We start from the raw sequence: 25,332 nt of genomic DNA, 5'->3' as shown, positions 1-25,332 counted from the left end.
GGGAGGGAGCTTCCTTGGCCGTGGGTCACTCTGCGTCTTCCCGGCTCACCCCCTCCACCGGCCAGACAGACGGTGCTCACTAAATGTTTACTGGAGTAAACTATCCACATTTTCAGGTCTACAGAGAGCTCTATGCCATGGTGCCTCATCTGATCCTCAAGTCCCTCCTTCTGGCTCTAGAGAAGAGGCCCCGGGAAGAACCGTCTCCCTCAATAAAAGGTTTCCTCCTGGAGGGCAGGACCCGTCTCCAATTCTTTACATTTCCAGCACCTCACCCGGCCTAAATGAGTGCCACAGTGTACAGAACACTGGGCCTGGAGACTGGAAGACCCAAGTTCAAATCCTGCCTCAGACACTTCCTAGCGGGCTGATGCTGGGCAAGTCACTCAACCTCAGCTTGCCTCAGTGTCCTCATCTGTAAAATGGGAACAACAGCAGTGCTGACCCTCGGGGGTTATGGGGAGGATCAAAGGAGCTAATATTTGGACTATGCTCTGCAAACCTTGAAGCATCCTATGTACGTGTCAATCAGTGTGACCATCCTGATGGGGCAAGAGCTAGATTGCCCACATGTCCCAATGGCATCCACTCAACCCCCAGCCTGTTGAGTGCCTCTGCCCCTAACCCACTCCCCATTGGTGGGGATATGGGATGACAGGGAAGAGGAATAAATATCGTGTCTACTATGCCCTTGGTCAGAGCTGGAGGGGTTCCCACAGCGCAGAGGTGACGGCTCACACTGACGCTGCGGTAGTGACGTTCACACCAAAGCCACAGGGGTAATGGTCAAGGAGCTTCCCACCCCCCTCAAGGTTACACAGAGGAAAGTGATTCCCCAAGAACTCCCACACAGGCCTCATCCTGTTATCTTTGTACCCCTGGGCCCGTCGCAGAGGAGGCGCTCGTGGTATCCCCCTCTATAGCCTAAGGAAGGATAATAATGATAGGCTTCTTTAGCTTAGCCTAAGCAGGGTTTGACTTGGGGAGACTTTACAGGGTTACACCTAGGTCAGCCACATGACGACACGCCCCCCGAGGCCTACAAAGCAAGTTCTCACAAATAGTCCTGGGAGGCAGAATAGAATCATCCCCATGTTACAGAAGAGGAGGCCCAGTGTACAGAGCTGGGCTGGAGTCCTGATTCTGACACGGGCACTGGGCAGCTCCCTTGACCTCTCAGCGGCTGGTGAATCACCCTCCAAGTTGTAAAGAAGGTGCCGATCCGCATCCGCAAAGCAGGGTTGGTCGATAAAATCACAGGTCCAGGACCTACCCTCTCTCCCTGTAGAGAAGCAGACTGTGGCTCACAGGGCCTGGGCTCACACGAGTTATTAAGGCTGAGAACTGCAGTGTGAACCTAGGTCCTTCTGCTCCCCAGAAGCCCCGTGCTCTCTCATTAGGCCAGACTATCTCTCCATTCAAGTAATGCTCACCGAACACTAAATGGAGAGTAGAGCCTAAAGAATTTCAGAATCTCCAAGTAAGGGACCCAGCTCTCAAAGATAATCTAGTGCTGGGGACCTCCAGGGATGACAGGAAGCTCACTACCTGTCAGGACAGCCCATTTTACTTTTTAAATGCCTCACCTTTCAGGTTTCTCTTCCACCAAACACAAGGATCACCTCTTTCCTCCTTCCAGCATTGCTCCTGCTTCTCCCCAATGGGGCTAAGCAGATCAAGACTAATCCTTCCTCCATGGGAAGCCCCTTTCCCCCAGTGCTGTATCTTCCCCATCCTCTCTTGGGACGGGGTCTCCAGTCCCCTCACTTCCTCCTGGTCACTCTCCTCTAGGGTCTACACCCTTCCTGACATATGCCTCCCAGGTGAACCACAGCCCGCTCCGGTGGCTTCTCCTCCCCCCAACCCCAGTAACATTCCACTGTACCGCCTAATCTCCCAGGAGGCCTCAGGCCTCTCTCAAGGTCACTCTTGACCCCAGACTAAACAAAAAGACTGGTGAAAAGTTGCTAAATCCCAAGACCAGAATTCAATTTTGCTGCAGAGAAATAATAATAATAAACAATGGTAGCTAATATTTATATGGCACTATACTAATAATCATCTTACAATTATTATTCTCATTTGATCCTCCCAACTCTGGGAGGTAGGTGCCACTATGATTTCAGTTTTTACATCTGGGGAAACTGAGGCCAACAGAAGTTAATGACTTGCCTGGGGTCACACAGCTAGTAAGTGTCCCCAAATGTCTTCTTTACTTTTTTTCTCCTATTGCTCAAATAGTTGTTACCATCTACTACATCCAGAGCACTGTCCCAGGTCCCGAAGAAGACCTGATCTGGTCTATTTGGGGAGAGAAGGGCCACCTAATATACCTCCAATTCTTACAGTTTTCAGAGTTGCAAAGGGGGATCATACTAATCATTTAATTCAGCCACATCTGAAAAGGGGGTGGCACTGACTCCCAGACGTGTGCAGAAGCTCTCTGAGGACAGGCAGGGAGCCCTGTCCTCAGCCTCCCCCTCTGCCCTTAGCCAAGCCCAGCTGTGAGAGGGTCTCCCACCTCGCCTGGGTGCTGTGGGCAGGGGCAGGGCTGTGAGGATGGGAGCCTCCCCTGGCCCAAAGGACTGCTATTTCCATGAGACACTGACCCCTGCCTGTCCTAATGAAGCCCAAGCAAAACAGGGATCTGTTTTTCTGAATTGCAGGCAGAAGGGCAGCTTTCTCTGCTGCTGTCAACCAAGGCACCTGTGTGGGTGCCAGATGGGGGGGAGGGGGGCTGGTGAGTCTCCCTTCCAGGAACAGAGCCCCCCACCTCCCCCCAGCTCTCCTAACCAGACAGTAAGGATCTCCTGTCCCAGAGAAGGAAGCCTGAGGAAGGAGGGTCCCCCTCCCCAACTGCTTCTTGCCGGTGCTTGCATGGCTGGCCCATAATCCAGGATTTTCCTGGAGATGAACAGAAGAGGACTGCTAGCCAGGAAAAACTACAGATGCCTCTGCACCCAGGGCTGGCAGCGATGGGGCTCTCTTTGGCATAGACCAGGCATGCAAGGGGGGCTGGAGAGGAAGGGAGAGAGATGGGCACCCTCATTCCTGATGCCCCACCCCCCAACCCCCGCTCCAGTGACACATCTCACCTGTGTTAGCCCTAAGGAGGCTGTGCTCAGGCAGAAAAGCAAATTTATGTGGTGGGATATGAGGCTGACTGGGAGAGAGGAGGCAGAGAGGAGGGGAGAAATGGGGAGAGACAATGAGAGGAAAAATGTAATGAGAACCGTCCCTAAGACCAATGCAAGAAGAAAAGCTTGAGTCCAATGTCTTTCCCCCAAAGAAAATCCTGGAAGTGCTTTAGCCTGGCCCATGTTAAGGAAGATTCCATCTTCAAGAAATAGAGACCCCACCAGCCTCCAGGGGCCAGGTCCGGCTGCTCCTGGAAACCACAAGGCTCTGAGGCAAAGCCAAGGTGTCACGCAGGCCTGGCATGCTCCCTCGTCCCACCCCCCACCCCCAGGGGAAAACCTTCCCCAATCCTTGCTAACTCGGTGTGTCTTCCCTCTCTTCAGTATTTCCCATTTATCCTGTACAGAGCTTGCTTTGTACATGCGGCTTTGAAAGCTGTCTCCCCCATTAAATGGTAAGCTCCTGGTAGGTAAGGACTGTCTTTTGCCTCTTTCTGTATGCCTGACTCACAGTAGGTACTTAATTAATTAATTAATGTATATTGAACGAATATGTTAGCTCAATACTGTAATGTACAACTATGTGCTGGAAGAATGTCATTCTTTGGGGGACCGATAGATGGCACAGCAGATAGATAGAGCACGGGCTCTGTGTTCAGGAGGACCTGAGTTCAAATTTGACCTCAGACACTTGACACTAACTAGCTGTGTGACCCTGGCCAAGTCACTTAACCCTCATTGCCCCGCCAATAATAATAACTATAATAATAATATCATTCTTAGACATTGGAAGATACACTAACTCTGGGGTCAGAGGACTTGGGTTCAAATCCTGCCTCTGACATCTACGATCTTGGCTACCTTGGAACTGAAGTCACCTATTCTTCCAGGGCCGGGTGGCCTCTGAGGAAGGTTCCTTCCAGCTCTGGATTTATGAATGTAGACATTTTTTATACTGAACGAAACACTTTCCCCACCCAAGATCTCATCAGAGATCTCTGTCAGGAAGGCAGAAGAGGGATTATGATTATTACCCATATTTCAGATGAGGACACTGAGGCCTGGAGAGGAAACCAGTCCGACCAGAATCCAAATGCCAGTCAGCATCCACCATGGCACCCTGCATCCGGCCCTGAAGGATGGGCGGGAACTGGAATAATAGTGCTTGAACAGAAGGGCGTTCTAGGCCTCATGGATCAGCAGAACCCAAGGCCTGGAGGTCCGGATTGGAGGAGCATGAGGAGCCAGTCTTGGCAAAGACAGAGAGAGAAGGGGGGAGAAAGGAAGAGAAGAGAGGCAAAGAGCACATTTATTAAGCACTTACTGTGTACTTAGGTACTGAGCTAAGCACTGAGAAACAAATACAAGCCAAAAGGACAGTGCCGGCCCTTAAGGGGCTTACGTTCAAAGGGGGGAAGGCAAGTGAAGTGAACATGATAGGCCAGTCTTTTCTTTCCCTTCCTTTCTCTTCCTTCTTTCCTTCCTTCCTTTCTTCCCTCCCTCCTTCCTTCCATCCTCTCTCCTTTCTTCTCCTCCAGGCCCAGGGACTCACCAATCAAAGAGGGCCACAGGGCAGAGGCATCTCCAACTCAGATCACAGAAAGCCTTGAATGTCAGACAGAAAGAGGGCTGGCCCATCTGTGGAAAGCTCTGTTCAACAACAAACAGCTGTATACAACCCTCCAAAGCGCCCCTGAGATACTCTGCTCCAAATGAAGCTTCCCATGGGATATATTTTGGGCCCAGAGTGGGCGGTTAGCTATTAGAATACCGTGGCAGCGCTCACAGAACTAGCAGGCAGCAGTGGGAGGCAGGCTGGGATCTGGCCTCCACTATGGTGTCTGCCCCCTCTGGGCCTCAGCCTCTTCTCTGGGGGTCAGAAGACCTCAGAGGTCCTATACAGCTGGGAGAGAGAAGGGCCCATCAAACATTCTTGGGGCCCAGCCTGCTCTAAGACTCCAGGAAGACTGGGGTGGGAGCCAGAAGACAATATGGTATGCAAAGGGGCCAAAGGGCTCAACTTGGCATCCGGCAGACCTGGGATCCAATCTCAGCTGACGCTCACTAGCTGCCCGACTGCAGGAGAGTCACTCAAGTTATCCTGGGCTGAAGCTTCCTTGTCCGTAAAATGTGAAAGAAGGGCAATATGACATAGTGTCAGGAAGATTTGGGTTCAAATCCCACTTCCAACACTACTTGCATGACCTTAGACAAGTCACTTAACTTCCAGAGGCCTCAGTTTCTTTATCTGTAAGGGGGAGCGGGGCACGTGGTGGCACTAGATTATACTGCCTTCCAAGGTGTATATCAACCTGTCTGGTCAAGTCACCTACAACTCCAGGGCCCCAGGTAACCTGCTAAGAGTTGGGAAGTACCAAACCACATTGGTAAAGGGAACCTCCTACAGCTGAGGCAGTCAGATAATGGATAGAGCAGTGAACCCAGAGTCAGAAAGACCAGAGTTTGAATCCTGCCTCAGACACTCATCAGCTGTGTGATCCTGGGCAAGTCATTAACCTCTCTTAGCCTCCCTTTCCTCACTGGTAAAATGGAGGATAATAGCACCTACTTCACAAGGTTGTCATGAAGATTGGATGAGAATATACATAATGGCTTTTGCAAACCTTAAAATGCTATATAAATGCTAGCTTTTTATTATTATTATTATTATTATTATTATTATTCCAATGAAATCAAAGGTCTCATCCCTCCCAAGAATGACAGCACCTACAGCAGATGACAAAGACCCCTGGCCCTCCCTCAGCAGCAGACTTAAAGATCAAGGACCCCAGTCCTGAGTTTGCAAGTCCAGATTACTCGGCATTATCTCTGGGTAGGTAAGTTTCTCCTAAGAAAACAAACATCCTCGAAAGATATTATTTTAATTAAGATAAGGAAAAGGGGTTGGTCCCATGATATTATCAGTTAAGGGAATGCCCAGATGAAAAACCTTCCTCCACCAGTCAAGGGTTCCCTGACACGTTATCTCAGAAAGCTTCAGGGCAGGTAGGTAGCGCAGTGGATAAAAGCATCGGCCCTGGATTCAGGAGGACCTGAGTTCAAATCTCACCTCAGACACTTGACACTTACTGGCTGTGTGGACCTGGGCAAGTCACTTAACCCTCATTGCCCCACAAAACCAAAAACAAGCAAAGAAAGCTTCGCAAAGCCTAGAGATGGTAAGTGATCTGTCAAAGGTCACACAGGCAGGGGGTATCAGAGGCAGGGAATGCAGCCAGGTCTTCCCTAGACTCCCCAGTTTGCTGGCTTTCTTACTGTCTTTCTTTTTCTTCCTTCCCTCTCTTCCTTTCTCTTCCTTCCTTCCATGAGAAAATAATTATTAATAGTGGATTTCTAGGGGGACCCAGAGAGCAGTCCTTTCTCCCCCCACACCAGGAAGTTCAGTTCTCCTAGTCTGGGACAAACCAAGGGAACAAAAGAAATGGAGATGGACGCTTGTCTAGCTCAGTAAGGGACTGATGGGATCAAACCACACCCTCTTGGGCATGCTGATGCTCTCTCCCTGCTTTCTCTACCATGTGGCCTGAGACTATGAGAAGGTAGGAAGACACGCAGTCAATCCTTTGCTGGTACATAATATTAATAAAATAATAATATGCCTACCAAAATTGGTATCAATAGGCATAGCAATTCATTTAAAAAACACAGTTTTAGCTTAATTGAAAAAAGACACTCTCCCTCCCTCCGTTCCTTCCTCCCTCCCTCCCTTCCTCCCTTCCTCCCTCCCTTCCTCCCTTCCTCCCTCCCTTCCTTCCTTCCTCTCTCTCCTTTCTTCTCCTCCTCCAGGGACCAGGGACTCACCAATCAGAGAAGAGGGCTCTTTATCCACGATACCATAAGGCCTCCCTTTAATTTAAATAATGATAATAAATGTTATAATAATATATTACAATATATAATTGTGTCGATTTTTATATGATGTGTCTATACAGTATAACAAAAGATGTATATGTATCTGCACACACACACACACACACACACACACACACACACACACACACACACCCCTTCGGTGCTAATGAATGGCTTCCCCCAGGACTTGGCAGTGACCCCAGCGTGAGCAAAGTTCTATAAGCAAGAAGACCCACACTGCATCTGTCATTCAAGGCTCTGCCCCTTTCCGCCTGCTTGGCCAGAGGTTGATGCATTTTCACATTTTAAAGGTCCCCCACTAAGTCCCAGAGGAGCAGGGATCTCTCTTGGGGAGAGAAGCCTCTTCCTCAGTCTGTTTCTTCAGCTCTACAATGAGGGGGGTTGGACTCGGGGGGGCCCTCTCCGGCTGCAGATCTCTGTCCTGTGACCTCTCCAAGTCTCATGTCTTCTCATCTGAATAACAGAGACATTCATCACTAACACTTCTGGACGCTTCAAGGTTTCCTGAGTGCTTCTCTACGTTCTCTCATTTGATTGCCACAGAACTTCAAGGTAGCTGCTAACACTATGTCCATTGACAGAGGGGGACATTGTAGCAGTCACATGGCTAGTAAAGAAATGTCTGAGGAGAGATTTGACCACAGGTTTTCCTGACTCCTGGTCTAGCATCCTCATCCCTGCACCACCAACGCCTACATCACAGCTTGGTCCCGAAGAGCAAAGGGCTTTGCTAAGGCATAATTAAAAACCACCAGTTATTATCAAAGCTTTTAATCCCAATGTCCTTAATTTATGAATGGGAGAAATGGGCACAGCTGTCGCTCCCTAGCCACCAGAGATGCCCAACCACAACCACCAGGACTCACTGGGTGGATTCATTTATATGGCTCAGGGGGCCAGACCCCACAAGCCCCCCTGCGAAGACCCAAGTCTGGCTGGCCATGCAGTTTTCTGCTCTGAACTAGAGGTCGGCAGATAGCGCTCAGGAAGCTGCAAGGCCACCTTCCCACTGACTATCTTTGAACAAGGACGGGCTGGCAGGAGAGCATCCCCGACCCGGAGCCGGCCCCTCACACACACAAACAGAACCACAAATCATCCTCTCTCTTCCCCTCCCCCAGCCACTCACTTAAATATAGCAGAAAATCCTTGGTTGGCGGGCAGCAATCTGTTTGTACCCGGCCCGGATGAGGTCAGCACGATGTCACAGTTCATCAAGGCCTTCCTAGCTCTGCTTCCCCTCACCCCAAAGGCCAGTGGGGTGATACAGCAAGGGCTTAAAGCCACATGGAGGCAGCTTTTGTCTATTTGGAAATTCATGGGCCCATCCACATGGCTGATGAAAGCCAGGACTGGGTGCTGGAGGTCTGCAGTCAGCCAGGGAAGATGGCACCCGCTACGGTGGTAAAACTGACATGCTGTCCTCCATCCCAGGCCCCCACACCTGCCCGTGTCCAGCCTTAAGAAAGGCTCGTCGGTGTTGCCAGGTGCTGAAAATCCGGTCCAACACATGTGTCTAACAAGACTTCAGAAATGAGAGGCTTTTCAAAACGGATGGAGCCTCAGAGGTCATCAGGAGCAATTTCTTAGATTTTTTTGTGCCTGGGTAGGCAAGCCTAGGGACCCCTTCTCAAAATATGGTTTAAAAATAAAATACAGGGGGCAGCTAGGTGGCACAGTGAATAGAGCACCAGCCCTGGAGTCAGGAGGACCTGAGTTCAAATGCGGCCTCAGACACTTAACACTTACTAGCTGTGTGAACCTGGGCAAGTCACTTAACCCCAATTGCCTCACTAAAAAAATAAACAAACAAACAAAAATAAGTAAAATGCATAGGACTGCAAAGGAAACCAGAAGTTAAGAAGACAAAGATGTATTCTTTTCTCCTATCCATGTTCACAAACTACCTGCAATCCACCCATGAATCCCCAAATTAAGAACCCCTCATCTAGGGCAGCACACTCCTAAAGAAGGGCAGCTGGGTGGCTCAGCAAATAGAACGCTGTACCTGGAGTCAGGATGACCTGAGTTCAAATCTGACCTCAGACATTTACTAGCTGTAGGACCCTGGTGTAAAATGAGCTAGAGATGGGGCAGCTCGGTGACACACTGGACAAAGCACCGGTCCTGGATTCAGGAGGACCTGAGTTCAAATCGAGCCTCAGACTAGCTTGTGACCCTCGGCAAGTGACTTAACCTTCACTGCCCTGAGGGAGGAAAAATGAGCTAGAAAAGGAAATGGCAAACCACTCCAGCATCTCTGCCAAGAAAACCTCAATGGGATCACAAAGAATCAGATGTAACTGCACAACATTCCTGAAGAAGAGAACGCTTTTATAACACCTCCAACCAAGCCATCCAGCCTCTACATTCAAACCCTGCAATGACAGAGAGCTCACTAGTTCCTGAGAAAACTGATTCCACCACAGGACAAATCTAATCATTAAAAGGTTAAGAGAGGGAGCAGCTAGATGGCGCAGTGGATAAAGCACGGACCTTGCATTCAGGAGGACCTGAATTCAAATCCAGCCTCAGACACTTAACACTTATTAGCTGTGTGACCCTGGGCAAGTCACTTAACCCTCACTGCCCCACCCAAAAAAAAAAAAAAAGGTTAACTAGAAAATAAAATATTGTATAAAGGCAAGAAGTAATAGGAAATAGAGGTCATCAGTGGGGGGGGCCTATCAGAAGCCTCTGGTAGTAGAGATTGGGAGAGAGGTTAAATGACTTGTCCAGGGTCACACAGCTGAAGCCACATTCAAATTCAGGGCTTCCTTACTCCAGGTCCAGATGCAGGACACCCTGGCCTTCTGACTGGAGAGGACAATCTTCTTTCCACTTAAGAAAGGGGCAGCGGGTAGAGCAGGGGACATGGAGGCAGGAAGACTCGAGTTCAAATCTAGTCTCATATCTCTACTAACTGTGATGTGGGCAGGTCATTTAACCTCTGTCTGCCCTCAATTTCTTCACCTATGAAATAGGATGACAACGATACACCTGCCTCCCAGGGCTGTTGTGAAGATCACAAGGAGATGGGAGCCGTTACTATCAAGGTAAACTGAGGCCAGAGCTGAGGAACACTCCTTCCCTGCAGCTGCTCTGGCTCCCCAGGAAGGGGAACCAGAGGGGCCGCTATCTCAGACCCTGTTTGACGGGGCCCCATTCTGGAGCAGACCCAAGTTTGAAAAGCCCTCCCCACAAAGCCCCCCTTAGAAGGTGGGCAGCACAAAGGCCCCCCCCCCCTCCGCAGCAGACACTCCCTCTTCCATCTAGGGGCATCTGATGAGCAGAGAGGTGAGGGCCCACAGGATCCTAATGCTACATACACCGTCTCAGGAAGTCCTTTCGTGCAGTCTGTTGTGACTGTTACAAAGGCAAGTTCGACAGGGGGAGGAGGTGTAACTAGGTGGAAATTCAAAAGTAAACAAGCAAAGGCAGGAGTGAAAGGGGTTTTTTTTAACAAAAGGTTAAAGCTGGATAGTCTGAGCAAGATCTTCAGTCTGGCCGGGGCTCTCCACTGCTCAGGGAGGGAATAGGCCCAGGCTCATACAGGTAGTGGCTAAAATCCACATGTCCTTACCTCCCTCCACCAATCAGGTGTGACTACAAAGGAACTGCCCACCTGCAGCAAATCCCTGTTATGTAAGGAAGGAACCCAAGGCGGTCACAGATGCTGAAAGACATGCCAGGGTCAGATTCCACAGGAAGGGCCCAGAAGCCCACCCAGAGCTCCTTGGGGCAGAGCTGGGCAGGGCAGTGCAGGGCTTAGGCCTCCCGAGAAAGGTCTTTGGCCCTCATCTTGCTAAAGTCCACCACATCCTGCCAGGCTCCTGCAAGACCAAAGGCAGTGTGCTCCACCTCCTGGCATCAGGACCCAATTCTGCCCTCGGCCACCAACCAACCAACCTCCGGCTCTGCCGAGGAAAAGGGGCTGACACCTGCCCCGTGCCCAGGTGGAGTAGCAGGGCTAAGGCTGAACACCAAGCCTCATTCCAGTCTGGCCCCAAGAGAGGGATGGGGGAGAAAACCATGCTCCGCTTCACACCAGGACAATGTGAGAAGCGTGTTCGGATCTGTACACACACACACACACACACACACACACACACACACCCACCATCCCCACCCAAACCCTAAGCACAATCAAGTAGGGATCACTCTGGGAAACCAAGTCAGGGCCTGCTACTCAGAGGAGCCCTAAGGACAAGCCTGGAGGAGGAAGACTCACAGAGCCATGTCTGGGAGCTTCGGCCTTCCAGACACGCAACCCCGGAGCCTGCAGGCAATGTGAGGGAGAGAGCAATGTGGAGGAGTAGCAAGAACCACAGGGTCACAGCTCTACACAAGGAAGGGCCCTCAGAGGTCACTCTGCAGAGGAAAAACCCAGGCCCACAGTCACAGAAGTCCCAAAGGCCAGTGTCAGGACTTGAACCCAGATCCCTTCTGACTTCAGACGGCACTTTCATGATTCTTTATTACTATTATGGAACTGACGTTTCTACATTATTTATAATTTACAAAACGCTTAACACAGGGTCCTTTATGGGGTGCATGGGGGCCTCAGATGCACCTTGTGATCTAGTATGAGCACAGGTATGGCCTCCACTTTCCAAACAAGGAAATGGGATCAGAGCAGTTAAATCCCAGTTAGTATGCACCTAGGGGTGGGATTCGCACCCAGGCCCATGGGGACTACAGACCCAGCACCCCATTCACAGTGCCCCCCACCTTGAGAGGGTAAACTGCTGTTCTGGATGCTTCGCAGATGAGCCAAGTCTGAAGCTCAGCCCGAGCCAGGCCTAGAAGTGAGGCGGGTCCCGACTCCAAGCTGAACCTCTTTCCACAAACCACCCACCCAGCCTCCAAAGCCTCCTTTGTAAGCAGATCCCCAGCTCCTAAGTCAGGGGTTTGGCAACCATGTGTCATCCCCCACGACCTTTGCCTAAAGCTGCCACACACACCTATTATAAACCCTAATAACTGACATTTAGACATGACTTTGAAGTCTGTGCAGGCACTAGACACTCCTCAGAAGCTCTGAGCTAAACCCTATGGGTAATGATGACCCCCACTTTACAGGCAAGGAAAGTGAGGCCCCCCAGAGCCTCCCAGAGCTGCTAGATCTAAACCCAAGTCCTCAGGATTCCAAGGCTGAACTAGCAGCTCTGTGTTCACACACGGCCAAGCCTCTCTTCCTCAACACACCTCAGTGGCTTGGAAAGAGAACAGAGGCGTTCTAGCCCTGACCCTTCACTTCCCACAATGTCCCAGGGAGTCCTGAGGCCTTGGATCGGCAGTAAAATCAGACAGTCACTTTCTAGCACCATTCAAAATGCTGGGTACTACAAGGCCCAGGAATCCAACAAGATTTAAGATTCAGTTGGGAGCAACCAGCACCTACAAGCTTGGACTTGGCTAGAGCTCAGCACTGAGCCAGGGGAGGGGCAGCTAGGGGGCACAGTGGATAAAGCACCAGCCCTGGATTCAGGAGGACCTGAGTTCAAATCTGAACTTGACACTTAGTAGCTGTGTGACCCTGGGCAAGTCACTTAACCCTCACTGTCCTGCAAAAACAAACAAACAAAACCAAAACAGAAATCTTTCCTCAGACACTGACTGATCTGCGGGGCTAACCCTGGGCTAATAAATCCCTCCTCCTCCTCCCCGAGCCCCCTCACCTATAAAATGAGGGGACCGGACTCTGTGGTACCTTAAGTACCGAGCATGCCCCTCCCCAAGTCATGGCAACCTTGGAAAGCTGATTCTTCAGGAAGGCAAACCCCACACCCCACTCATCCTGGGGGGGGGGAGGGGAAGGGAGGGGCTTTTGTCTGCTGTTTGGTTTGGTTCTGGTTGTAAGGGGGGCGGGGGGGGGGTAGTTAGAAGCTGTCCAGAAAGCCGAATGGGAAAGCCAGTGTCTTGAGGGAGCCCTGGACCACAGACTGGAGCAATGTCACTGCCCCCACCCCTGCCCTGGCATCAGCTGAGCCACAGGGCTGGCCTGTGGGCAGGCTGGCTGTATGCTGCCCAGCTGGAGCCGGAGGAAAAGGAAGGAAGGTCCCCAGATCTGAGTACCTCGGGCCCTTGCTTTGGAGGAAAACCTCCAATATTTGCGTAATATGAAATGGTTTATGTAATGTGAAGTGATTTGCATACTGGGAAGGTCAGGAAATCACGGGATCAGAGCACTCCCCCCCAGCCCCCACCCCCAGAGAGGAAGAAAGGGAAGGGAAGAAGCGTGGCTAAAGCACCTACTATGTGCCAGCCCCTGAAAGGCAAAAGCAAGAGTGCCCACCATCTAGGGCTTTCCAGTCAAATGGGAAGGCAAGATGTGAACAAATGAGATGTCTACAGAAACTGGAGAGAATTTCAGGCATCAGAACACTAAGGCTTATTTGGTCATCAAGGATCTTTTCCTTGATACTGTGATTCTACAGTAAATCTCGCCCCCCCTTGTGCCTGTTTCCTGTCCTAGCCACTCCCTTACTGCCCCTCTGATATGAAGCAGGGTCGTTTCTCCAAGGTTCTCAAGTCAGAGAGGAAAGGTGCACCGAAGAGGGAGATCTATCTGATGAAATCTGCAGCCTCACACTTGGCAGCTGGCAAAGAGAGGGGCTGAGATCGCCCTTCTTGGCCACGGACCAACAGCCCTTCAGGACAGGTAAAGGAAGGGACAAGTTAATCATTACGAGGCACCACAGCCTTCGGAGGGTCAACAAACTTTGTTTCCTGCAGATGAGTCCTCTGGCCAGGAGCCACAGGCTATCTGAACCCCACCGGCAGTTGGCCCTTCCTAAGGTGCCCTTCGGAGACCCTCCGTTTGGACAGACCCTCAGCGCCCCAGATCACTCCTGGATGCGTTCTCTCAGTGGTTCAGAAACTGGGTGGCGTGTGATCAGACTATCGGCATTCGTCTTAGGCCAATGGGACCCCAAACAGAATGGGGTGCCATCTTAGCTGCCACCATCCTGTTCCTGACTGCAAGCCCCACACTCACCCGCTGTCCCCAACAGAACGCTGGAAGACCTCAGGGCACATGGTGGCTGCGTAGCTCAGAGCCCCCAGAACAGGAGTCCCAAGGTACCAGGAGGACAGGGCAGCATGCTTGGAGAATGGATGAACGTCATCATCATTTCACAGGCCACCCTGGCCAGGGCCTCTAATCTGAGAGACAAACCAGGAGAGGCGTCCAAAGTAAAGGGGCCTGACCCCCCTTCAAGGAAGGAGTCGGTCAGTCAGTCGGTCAACTAGCATACATCCTAATAAGAAAGGCCAGACAGTCTTTGCTCTCCAGGAGCTCACAGACCAGTAAGTCTTCTCCACAGTAACTCACATTTCTAGAGTGTTCTACAGGTTACAAAGTCTGTCACCAACAGAACAGGAGTTCCCAGAGGGCAGGGAATGTCCGGTGGGTCTTTGCAGGACCCCAGCAGAATGCTAATTCTTTCTGTCTCCTCTGTATCTGTATCCTTAGTCCCTGGCATGCAGTAGGATCTTTAAAAATACCAATTAAACTTCCATACATTATCTTTGCTAGTGCCTCTGTGACCCTGTCCTACCCCCTGCCAAGGAGGATGAAAGGGAGCAGGGGTATCTCACTTGTGTATCTACAACCACAGTACCCAGAACAGAGAAGCCTTAAAGAAAGGCTTGTTCAGGGGCAGCTAGGTGGCACAGTGGATAAAGCACCGGCCCTGGATTCAGGAGGACTTGAGTTCAAATCCAACCTGTGTAATTTAAATTTCTAAATGTGGGTTCTAATCTGTTCCCCCAGTTTTGGGGGAAACTGACGAAAATCACTGATAAACCGAGTTTAGGTTTTTACGGGTTTATTGAAAGGTAGTGAAAGAAAGAGAAAGATTGAGAACAGAATTCCTACAACCTGGCAATCCTAGCTTTCCTCAATTTCCCTGTGAAGTCCTCTGGAGTCTCTCCCCTCCACCACAGCGAGGTCAGGAACCCAAAGAGAGAGAACTCCTCCCTCAGCGTCTGCTTCCTACTTCGTGTCCTCCTCCCAGAAATGGGAGGCTCCTCACGTTGACTGGCTGGTAGCCTTGATAGACAGCACCCACGAGCAAACGTCACTTCCTGACGCCAAGGAAAAGCCGCATGGCCTTGCCTTCAGAGGCATTCTCCTCATGGTGGAGCTTTCCTATAGTAAGTCTCCAGGAGGTGGCATCATTCCAATCATTACAGGCCTCAGACACTTGACACTTACTAGCTGTGTGACCCTGGGTAAGTCACTTAACCCCCATTGCCCCTCGCAAAAAAACAAACCAAAAAAAAAAAAAAGAAAGAAAGGCTTGTTCACTGACAGATTCTGAGCCTTCTTCTTCAAACAGTCCATAAGTGTTAGAGCTGGAAGATCCTTCCCCTTCCCTCTCCCCGCAAATGTCACCACAAATCCACCAGATAGTCAGAGGTGAAAAGGCCCTAAAAGGCTGTCTAGTCTAATCCCGCATTTTAGAGATCAGGAAAACTGAGGCCCACGACAATGAAATGGCCCACGAGTCACCCATGGTTGTACAGGGCATACCAGAGTGGAATTTGAATCCGGATCCTCTAACTTAAGAGGAAATGCTCTTTCCTCTTAAGGAGGCAGTACAATGAACAGACTGCTGGACGCGGGAGTTAGGAAAAGCTGAGTTCAAATCCAGCCTCAGACATTCACTAGCTGTGTGACCCTCAGTTTTCTTATTTGTAAAATAAACTGGAGAATTACTATGTGTTTTGCAATCCTTGAGGCACCATTTAAATGCATCTCCAACATCTATGACAGTCCCCGGAACACCAAAAGCATTTAATAGATGTTTGCTGAGTGAACGAATGAATTCTAGTTTAGAACCTTTAAAGTCCCTCCAAGCAGTCATCAAGGACAGATAGAGGGACAAGTGGGGTGCTCTGGGATACTTCACCCTGTTCTCATGGCCATCCATCCACTGGCAGCTTCAGGGTTACACAAACATCTCCCATGATCCTCCTTGGCCCTTCACCCATCTTCCACCAGATCGCTTGGCGCTCACTGCCTGCCAGAAACCTGTTTTCAATTAAAATCATCTTCCAGTAAAAACCACACGTTCCGAGTGAGTTTAGATTGTTCCGGAATCAATCTGAAGGAACTCTGGGAACTTTCTATGAAGAAATAGCCATCTCAAGTGGCCCAGAACTCCCTGGCTGGGTCAGACAAACTCTCCCACCAAGGGAGGCTAATTATTATCCTGACAAGACACCCCAGCAGGATAGCAGAGAACAGCACCGTGGACACAGAGAAACTGACAGTTAATCAATCCCCTGACTGAGGCTCTGGGGCTGGAGTCAGGAAGATCTGAGTTCAAATCTGGACTCACACATTTACTAGCTGTGCGACCCTGGGCAAGTCACCTCGGCTTTCTCAGTGCCTCGGTTTCCTCATCTGTAAAATTAAGGAGTAAATAGGGGCAGCTAGGTGGCTCAGTAGATAAAGCACCAGCCCTGGATTCAGGAGGACCTGAGTTCAAATCTGGCCTCAGACATTTGACAGGTACTAGCTGTGTGACCCTGGGCAAGTCACTTAACCCCAATTGCCTCACTAAAAAAAAATAAAAAATTAAAAAATTAAAAATTAAAAAAAAAATTAAGGAGTAAAGCTAGACGACATCCCTCAATTTCCTTCCAGGTATAAGTCTAAGATCCCTGCTCTGGCCTAAGTAGCAGGAAAGTCACTTCCCATCTCAGAGCCTCAGCCTTCTCATCTACAGAATGGGAATAATTCAGCTCCACTTGAGAAAATCTGAAGACCTGGTTATTAGATAGGTACAGGGGCCTATGTCTGGGGGCTGGCTGGAGGTTTCTTCCCTGGGCTGCTGGGAGGAAGGGAGAAGTGCTAAATAGATATGAGCCAACAGCCCAATTTGAATTGTGACTCCAACTCCCAGCCTTGAGAAAGGCCAGGGAAAAGAGAGACGGCCCCAGCAGTCATCCACAGTGCAGAAAGCAGTCAGTAAACTCTTAAGAGGAAATCCCAGAATTAGAAACCAGGCTGGGGAGAGGAATGCCCTAGAGATAACCTCATTTTACAGAGGATGAGACTGAGGTTTAGAGAGGCCCAAATGACTCACCCAAGGTCATACAACCCAGCAAGTCAGCTGGCAGGCTTCCAGTCAGGCACTCTGTCCACTGGGCCAGGCCTGAAAAGTAGTAAATCAGCACCTGTTTTCAAAGGAGAAAGGCAGACTGGACACTTAGTTCTGCCTAATCTGCCTGGCTCATAGAACTATTAGTCAGAGATTGCCTCAGAAGCCAAGGTTCAAGTCTATTAAGAAAAAAGAAGAAAAAAAGGAGGGAGAGAAGGAGGGAGAGAGGGGGGAAGGAAGGAAGGAAGGAAGGAAGGAAGGAAGGAAGGAAGGAAGGAAGGAAGGAAGGAAGGAAGGAAGGAAGGAAGGAAGGAAGGAAGGAAGGAAGGAAGGAAGGAAGGAAGGAAGGAAGGAAGGAAGGAAGGAAGGAAGGAAGGAAGGAAGGAAGGGAGGGAGGGAGGGAGGGAGGGAGGGAGGGGAGGGAGGAAGGAAGGAAGGGAGGGAAGGAGGGAGGGAGGGAGGGAGGGGAGGGGAGGGGAGGGAGGGAGGGAGGGAGGGAGGGGAGGGGAGGGAGGGGAGGGGAGGGAGGGAGGGAGGGAGGGAGGGAGGGAGGGAGGGAGGAAGGAAGGAAGGAAGGAAGGAAGGAAGGAAGGAGGGAGGGAGGGAGGGAGGGAGGAAGAGAGGAAGGAAGGAAGGAAGGAAGGAAGGGAGGGAGGGAAGGAAAGAAGGAAGGAGGGAGGGAGGGAGGGAGGAAGGAAGGAAGGGAGGGAGGGAGGGAGGGAAGGGAGGGAGGAAGGGAGGAAGGAAGGGAGGGAGGGAAGGAAGGAAGAAGGGAGGAAGGAAGGGAGGGAGGGAGGGAAAGAAGGAAGGAGGGAGGGAAGGAAGGAAGGGAGGAGGGAGAGAGGGAAAGAAGGAAGAAGAGAAGGAGGGAAAGAAGGAAGGAGGGAGGGAGGGAAGGAAGGAAGGAAGGAAGGAAGGAAGGAAGGAAGGAAGGAAGGAAGGAAGGAAGGAAGGAAGGAAGGAAGGAAGGAAGGAAGGAAGGAAGGAAGGGAGGGAGGGAAGAAGGAAGGAAGGGAGGGAGGGAGGGAGGGAGGGAGGGAGGGAGGGAGGGAGGAAGGAAGGAAGGAAGGAAGGAAGGAAGGAAGGAAGGAAGGAAGGAAGGAAGGAAGGAAGGAAGGAAGGAAGGAAGGAAGGAAGGAAGGAAGGAAGGAAGGAAGGAAGGAAGGAGGGAGGGAGGGAAGGAGGGAGGGAAGGAAGAAGGGAGGGAGGGAAGGAAAGAGGAGGAAGATGGTTCCCTGGCCTCCTGTACAACGTGGGGGCTTTGGCTCTTGGCCCAGAAATGCTTGGTTCCTGCCCGCTTGCTCTTGCCCCAATCAGGCCATTTCATGAAATTCAAGTCGCTCTCCCTACCACATGCTCTCACCCTGACCTTCTCCTCCCAGAACAGCTGGGCGTTGTCAGGAGCCCCGGCTCCCAGGCCCAGGAGAGGCCCCAGCAGCCCCCTCCCCAGAGGGGCTGCTCAGCCAACTCCAGCCTCTGAGGTAACAGCTCCGCAGAGCCCAGTTTCTTATCATTTCCAAGCCGGGCTTGCTTCTGGGCATCTGATACACTAGGCTAGGCATGAAGGCCAACAAACAAGCCCGAAATAAAAACCTCCGGAGGCTCGGCCTTGGATCCGGTATCAGAAGCAGTTGGAGGTAACAGGATGTGGCTGCCTGGTCAGCTAAGATGCTCCCCCCACCCCCACCCCTTCCACAGTTCTCTCGGACAGCAGAATGAAGCCAAAAGGAAGTGAATTCAGATCTGCATCAGACACCTCCTAGCTGTGGGACTCTGTACAAGTCCTAACAGCTCTGAGACTCAGTTTCCCTATCTGTAGAATGGGGACAAGAATGGCAGCCGCATCCTATAAAATAATGCACACGGAGCTGGGCAAGACTAAGCTATTATTGTCATGATTAAGAACTGTTCCTGGGGGCAGCTAGGTGGCACAGTGGATGGAGCACCAGCCCTGGAGTCAGGAGTACCTGAGTTCAAATCTGGCCTCAGACACTTGACACTTACTAGCTGTGTGACCCTGGACAAGTCACTTAACCCTCATTGCCCTGAAAAAAAAAATGAATGAATGAATGGATGGACATTTTCTCCTTTTTCCATGAGAGGAAAACCCTGTCCTCCCAGCAGCCCAGACCCATTTTACAGATGAGAAGCCTGAGGCTTGAGACACGCTCGAGGTTGTGACAGCCGCCAACCAGAGGAGCCAGAGACTCAAACCCACTCTCCTGCTGCCATATAACCACAATCATGAGTAACAACAGAGACCTGGCAGCACAGTTGCAGCAAGCCCACGTCTGAACCAATTCCCATCCATCAAGGGTTTCCTCACTGGGAAGTCCCAAGGCCAAAGAAATCATAAGTCTAGGTCAAAATAATAATAATAATGAGGATGATGATGATAATAACAGTAATAGCAGCTCGAGTCTATATGATACGCCGGGGTCTGGCAAAGCATTTCACAAACATCTCACCTGTGATATGGGACTGGTGTTATTATCCCCACTTTATAGATGGGGAAACCAAGGCTCAGAGAAGTTCAATGACTTATCCAGGGTCACATAGTCTGAGGTGGGGTCTGGACCAGCACTCTATTCCACAAGGCCTTGGATTCCAGGAGAGGACCCAGTGCCCCGGCTAAATGCCCCATGTGCCAGTCTCTTCAGGGAGCACAGACAGTCCTGGGCTCTCAGGAACTGCCTCGTTACTCTCCTTAAAGATGGTGTCCCCTTCAGCCTAACCCAAGCCAGGCTTCAGCCACCTAGCTCCCCATAGCTCCTCTGCCTTGCCCACCCTCTCAGGTCTGGCTTCTCCCGCTCACTAAGCCGCGTCTCGAAGAGGCCTCGAGTGTGTGGTCAGTCCAGAAGTCAGTCAGTGAGTCAGAGTCTGCGAGAGGGGTCCAGGCTGGCTTCTGTTTCCCGGCAGGCGAGAAGCTTCCTGTGTGTCACAAGGTACTTCCTCCACCTTACCTCCCCAGAGCCAAACCAGGCAGGGTGCGGCGCCCTCATCACCAGCCCTTACACCCTATTCCATGAGCCAAGAGGCCTAAGGATTCCAAAGGTTCTTTTGTCCCACCTCCCACTTCCTCCTCTTCCATTAGAAGGAATGAGCTTATATGGGAAGATGAGGAAAAACAGAAGGTAAAAGGGTGGACAGGGAAAGCCCCAACAGCCATGGGTAGGGCAGCTTCAGGCCAGGGCAAAAGCCTCCTTTCAAGGAGCTGGAAGACACTTTAAGAGGTTATCCACTCCAACCTCCTTATTTTACAAATAGGGAAACTGAGGCCCAGAGAAGTTAAGTGATTTGCCCAGGGACACATAGCTAGTAAATGTCTGAGGCAGGATCTGAACACCCAGGTCTTCCTGACTGAGATTATGAACAGAGAAGAAATTCAACTTATCTACAACAACATGAAAGAAGACTCCAAAAAATAAAATAAAATAAAATTTTTTTAATTAAAAAAAAAAAGAAAGAAGGCTCTTCTTCATCAATAATAAGGGAAAGGCATTTCACATTGGGCTCAGATTTGGCAAAGGTGACCTGAGAAGACACTGGTTGGGCATGATAGGCACACCAGCTGGCCCTGACTAGACGGCCAGCCACGCCCTCTGATTCAGCCACACAAGGGGCTTGGCATGTGCCCCACAGAGGTTAAAGATTCCCTAGGCATAAATACTCAGAGCCGCCCTCCTTGTGGTAGCAAACAACTGGAAACCAAGTGAGTGCCCATCAAATGGGAGCATGGCAGAGCTGAATCAAGACACACGAATGCCATGGAACATCACTGCTCCCTAAGAAATACCAAAAGGGGCAGATTCCATGAACCTGAGAAGCTTTACACGGACTGATGCCAGGTAAAGTTAGTAAATCCAAGAGACCCACCATAACATACAGAAGGTGCAGCCAAATTGGCTACTTCATTTCCCACCTCCGTGCCTTTGCACAAGCAGTGCCCAATGCTTAGACTACAGTACTTTCTTCTCACCTCTTGGCTTCTTAGGATCCTTACAATTCTGCACAAGCGCCATGTCCTCTATGAAATCTTTCCTGATCCTTGCCCTAGCTGCCAGTGCCTTCCATCTCAATGTTACTTAGTTTGTTTTGTTTTGTTTTGTTTTGGGGGGGGGGTAGTTGTTTGTTTGTTTGTTTTGCAAACACCTTAGTATGTAACTCTACGGATAATATACAAAGTCTCTCTGTGCAAAGGGACACAAATTTCTTGAGGGCAGGGCCTGTTTTCTTCTTTGTAGCCTGCGCTTGGCATATATAGTAAGTTTTAATAAATGCTTGCTGACTGAATGAACCTACGGGGCCCTCAAAGGAAGGAGGATGAAGCAGAGGGGGTATACAGCATGAGGTGTACATGCTGGGGCATGGCTGGCCAAGGGTTATCCTGACTTGCCCAACTGGACTTATCTCTGTTGTAGGAAGGTTAGAAGGGGGACATTAAAAAAGAGGGGCAAGGGAAGCCCTTTCCTCCAGCAATGCCTCCTGGCTAGTTTTCTGTAGCTGTCTCAGAGCTGTCTGGGATGGAAGAGGCTAAGAGGGGAGCTTGGGCACCAGGTCCTCAAGAGAGACCAACAAGGACAACCTCTTTTTTCTCCTGAGGAGGCAGAGAAAAGGTAGATGACTTATCCAAGGTCACACAGATAGCAAGTCTCTCAGGTGGGATTTAAAGCAGGGCTTGGCCAGTCCCATCTCTCTCTTTATAAAACACTGCCTTGAGTCTCCCCCCAGTCCAGGAAAAAAGATCATTTTCTTCAATATTCAAGTGAGGCGAGCCCTGGAACACCGGGCTCGAAGACAAGCCTGGGTACGGAGGCTCTTTGCTGCAAGCAGCTCAGCAGGTGGCCAATGCCCATCTCTGTTCTCACCTTACAGGTGACCAGAAGATGCTGAGATAGGGGGCCTGTCTGAGGCAAGACAACCCCTTTCATTTTACACATGGAGAGACTGAGGCACCCTGTGCAAGGCACTTAACCCCAATTGCCTCACCAAAAAAAAAAAAAAAACTGGAGGGGTAGCTAGGTGGCGCAGTGGATAGATCACTGGCCCTGGATTCAGGAGGACCCGAGTTCAAATTTGGCCTCAAACACTTGACACTTACTAGCTGTGTGACCCTGGGTAAGTCACTTCACCTCTGCCTGCCTCAGTTTTCTCATCTGCAAAATGGGGATGATCACAGAAGCTCCCTCCCAGGGTTGTTTCCTGAGGTGTAAGATGGAGAGAATAACAGCACCCGCTTCCCAGGTTCGTTGTGAGGATCAAATGAGATCATATTGGTAAACTGCTTCGCCCAGTGCTCGGCACATAGTAGGTGCTTCATAAATGCTTATTCCATCTCTGCCTCCCTCGGAGGCCTGAAGTGATACAGCAATCATCACCCCAGCCACGCCTTCCCGGGGCTCTGGGAAGGGAAATCCCAAGCTCTTCCTCCCACTTCTATCCGACCCCAGGGCAACCTCTAAGGTCTCTGGTTCCATGGAACTCAAGGCCAGCACGACAGGAAGTCAGCTGAGGGCTAAATAGGGGCCACCTACTGAGGGTCCTGACCACACTAGAGCTCAGCCCCTCGGGCAAAAAAGGGTGAGAACGTCCATTCCCAAAGCTGTAATTCCATCTTTTCAACACAGGGGTGAGGCAGCAAAGCAGTCAATCAACATATATGTATTCTATGCTTTCTATATGCCAGCGAATGGAGGAGGGAAGGGTGATGGAAGCAGGAACCGAGCTGGGGAGCCACAGCCAGCTCGGGGTCGGCAGGGTAAACAGCAGCTGGGGTGCTGACCCTGCACTGGGAGAACCTTAACCAATCAACAAACAGTGATTCAAGACAATAATAACTAACATTTATATAGCACTTACTGTGTGCCAGACACTGTGCTCAGCACTTCACAATTACGACCTCACTTGATCTTCACAACAACCCTGGGAGTCAGATGCTATTTCCAGCCTCATTTTACAATTGAGGAAAATGAGGCAGAGAGAGATTAGGTGACTTGCCCAGGATCACACAGCTAATAAGTGTCTGAGGGCAGATCTGAACTCAAGTCTTCCTGTCTCCAGGCCCTGAGCTCCAGCCACTGCCATTTAGATTAAGTACCAACCATAATAGGCACTGGGGATACCAAGTCACTACAGGAACAGTCATTCCTTCAGTGCCTAAATTCAATCTCCTTTCCCTGGCATTCAATGCCCTGCCATGATCTAGTACTCACCCTACCTTTCTAGCCTGACCTCACATTGTACCCTTCCATGGATTTTAAGCTCCCAACAATTCTGTGCCCCTGGGCTCTCCTCCACCCACCCTCCATCCCCCTTCTGCCCACCCCTAATGACCTTTGCTCACTCCATTCTCTCTGCCTGGCCTGGCGTCTCTCCTCCTCTGCCTCTTTGTCTGCTGAAACCAGTCTAGCCCTTACTTCAAGGTTCCCTGAGCCTCCATTTTCTCACTTGCCAATGAGGTCATTATCTGTGGTCCCTCCACCTCCCCCAGCCATTGGGAAGCTCAAAAGGGGTATTGGTCAGGGACTGCTCCTCAAGTCCACAGGGAACCTCATCCCTGAACCCTTAAGGCTCTGATCTCCCTGCTGCCCAAGCTCTGCCCAAAGCCTGTACCATTTAGCACTTTGTGATTATTCCACTTACACTGCGCTCTGATGTCCTGTCCTATCCTCCCCACCCCCACCCCCGCCCCAGACTGGAAGCCCCTTGAAGACAGGTCCTGGTTCCCTTTTGTGTCCTCTGTATATCTGGTAGAAATGATTAGAGATCAGGGACTGTTTCCTTTGTTTTGTCTTTGAATCTCCACCGAACAGCCCAGTGCCTGGTAAACAGTAGGTGGCTACTAAAGGCAGGTTGAAGCAAAAGAAATTGGAACTTGGTTATTTCCCCCAGCCTTGACACAAAGCTTTGCACCAAGCAGCAAAGACGAGTAAAATGTACCTTCTTCCCTCCCTTTGTCCAAGTTGGGGGCTATGGGTATGGAATCCTACATACACCAATCAGACTTGGTTGCTGTAGTGGTTAATTTTGCTGAACTGTCCTTTTTTTTCCACCTTTCTTTTCTTTGTTCCAAGAGATGGCTCCAGTAGGCTGGGGAATATATTTGTAGTAAATGAAGGTGAGATAAAAGCAAATGTTATCGGGGCAGCTAGGTGGCGCAGTGGATAAAGCACTGGCCCTGGATTCAGGAGGACTTGAGTTCAAATCCAGCCTCAGACACTTAACACTTACTAGCTGTGTGACCCTGGGCAAGTCAACCCCAATTGCCTCACCAAAAAAAAAAAAAAAAAGCAAATGCTATCCAGCCCTGCCCCAATGAGCTGCTGGCATGAAGAGGCCAAGATTTTCTAAGGTCCCCACCCCCCCCCCACACACAGGACCTAAGGCCCTGGCCCACACGGGCCCTGAGGTTAAGTCAGACACACATAGCAACTGCCCTCTGTCCCTTCCTGTGGCCCAACCTCGGCCAGATGTTACACAAACCTGCTTGCCCGGTTGGGTAAGAGACCCCACCCTGCTAACACTTTTCCCGATGTCCACACTTTTGCTTGTCTTACCCAGAAAACACTTGGGGGGTGGGGAACCACTACATGGAAGGGATAGATTACTGCCAGTCCCACCCTACTTGGGGTTTATGGGGGGGGGGGCAAGGAGGAAGGGGGAAGAAGGAGGGAGGGGAAGGAAGGGGGGAGGGGAAGGAAGGGGGAAGAAGGAGGGAGGGGAAGGAAGGGGGAAGGAAAGAGGAAGGAAGGGAGGGAGGGAGCGGAGAAAGGAAAGGGGCTTCAGTGTTGATGTTTTTTAGCCAATGCATGGCAGCCCACGTGAGCGCCTGCAGTGACTAATCTTGGCAAAAAGGGACAGAGGCTGCGACTGGCATGCCTGTGGGCAAGAGGTTCGTGAAGCAGAAAGCGCCACCTCAGTCTGGGAGGGACCTTAGAAATAATCTCTAACTCTCCCATCTTACAGAAGGAAAAACTGAGGCCAGAGAGGGGAAGGCCCCTGCCCATGATCATCCAGACAGTGGGTGCCCTGACCAGGTCCGGTGCCCTTTCTGCCGCCTGCTGCCTTCCCTGTGCCTCCCTCTACTTTCCAGCCAAAGTGTAGCCCTCCCCGCTTCCTGGGGCACTCTCCTCTGCAGGTCTTTGGGCCTAGCCTCCCCTGCTCGTGGGATGTCTCCAGCTGGGTAT

At 50.7% G+C, this 25,332-nt stretch overlaps 1 protein-coding gene and 1 non-coding gene across 4 annotated transcripts in view; both read right to left on the bottom strand.

Annotated features, from left to right (window-relative positions):
- Positions 1–25,332, bottom strand: part of SLC25A37 (solute carrier family 25 member 37) — a 63,024-nt gene that overhangs the window by 8,274 nt on the left and 29,418 nt on the right. The window contains exon 1 of one of the 3 annotated variants that reach the window (XM_043982985.1): positions 4,172–4,340. The exons of the other annotated variants lie outside the window; for them this stretch is intronic. The gene's annotated coding sequence lies outside the window, so the exon portion shown is untranslated. Of the gene's footprint in view, positions 1–4,171; positions 4,341–25,332 lie in introns of those variants that run through there. 3 annotated transcript variants of the gene reach the window in all.
- LOC122745101 lies at positions 13,926–14,172 on the bottom strand. Its single transcript, XR_006355390.1, has one exon. It is a non-coding gene; the product is annotated as a small nucleolar RNA SNORD17 (small nucleolar RNA).

The sequence above is a fragment of the Dromiciops gliroides genome, chromosome 2 (assembly GCF_019393635.1).
Source record: "Dromiciops gliroides isolate mDroGli1 chromosome 2, mDroGli1.pri, whole genome shotgun sequence".
Classification (NCBI taxonomy): Eukaryota; Metazoa; Chordata; class Mammalia; order Microbiotheria; family Microbiotheriidae; genus Dromiciops; species Dromiciops gliroides.
Note: the sequence above shows the minus strand (reverse complement) of the source record. Positions and strands in the feature narration are given on the sequence as shown.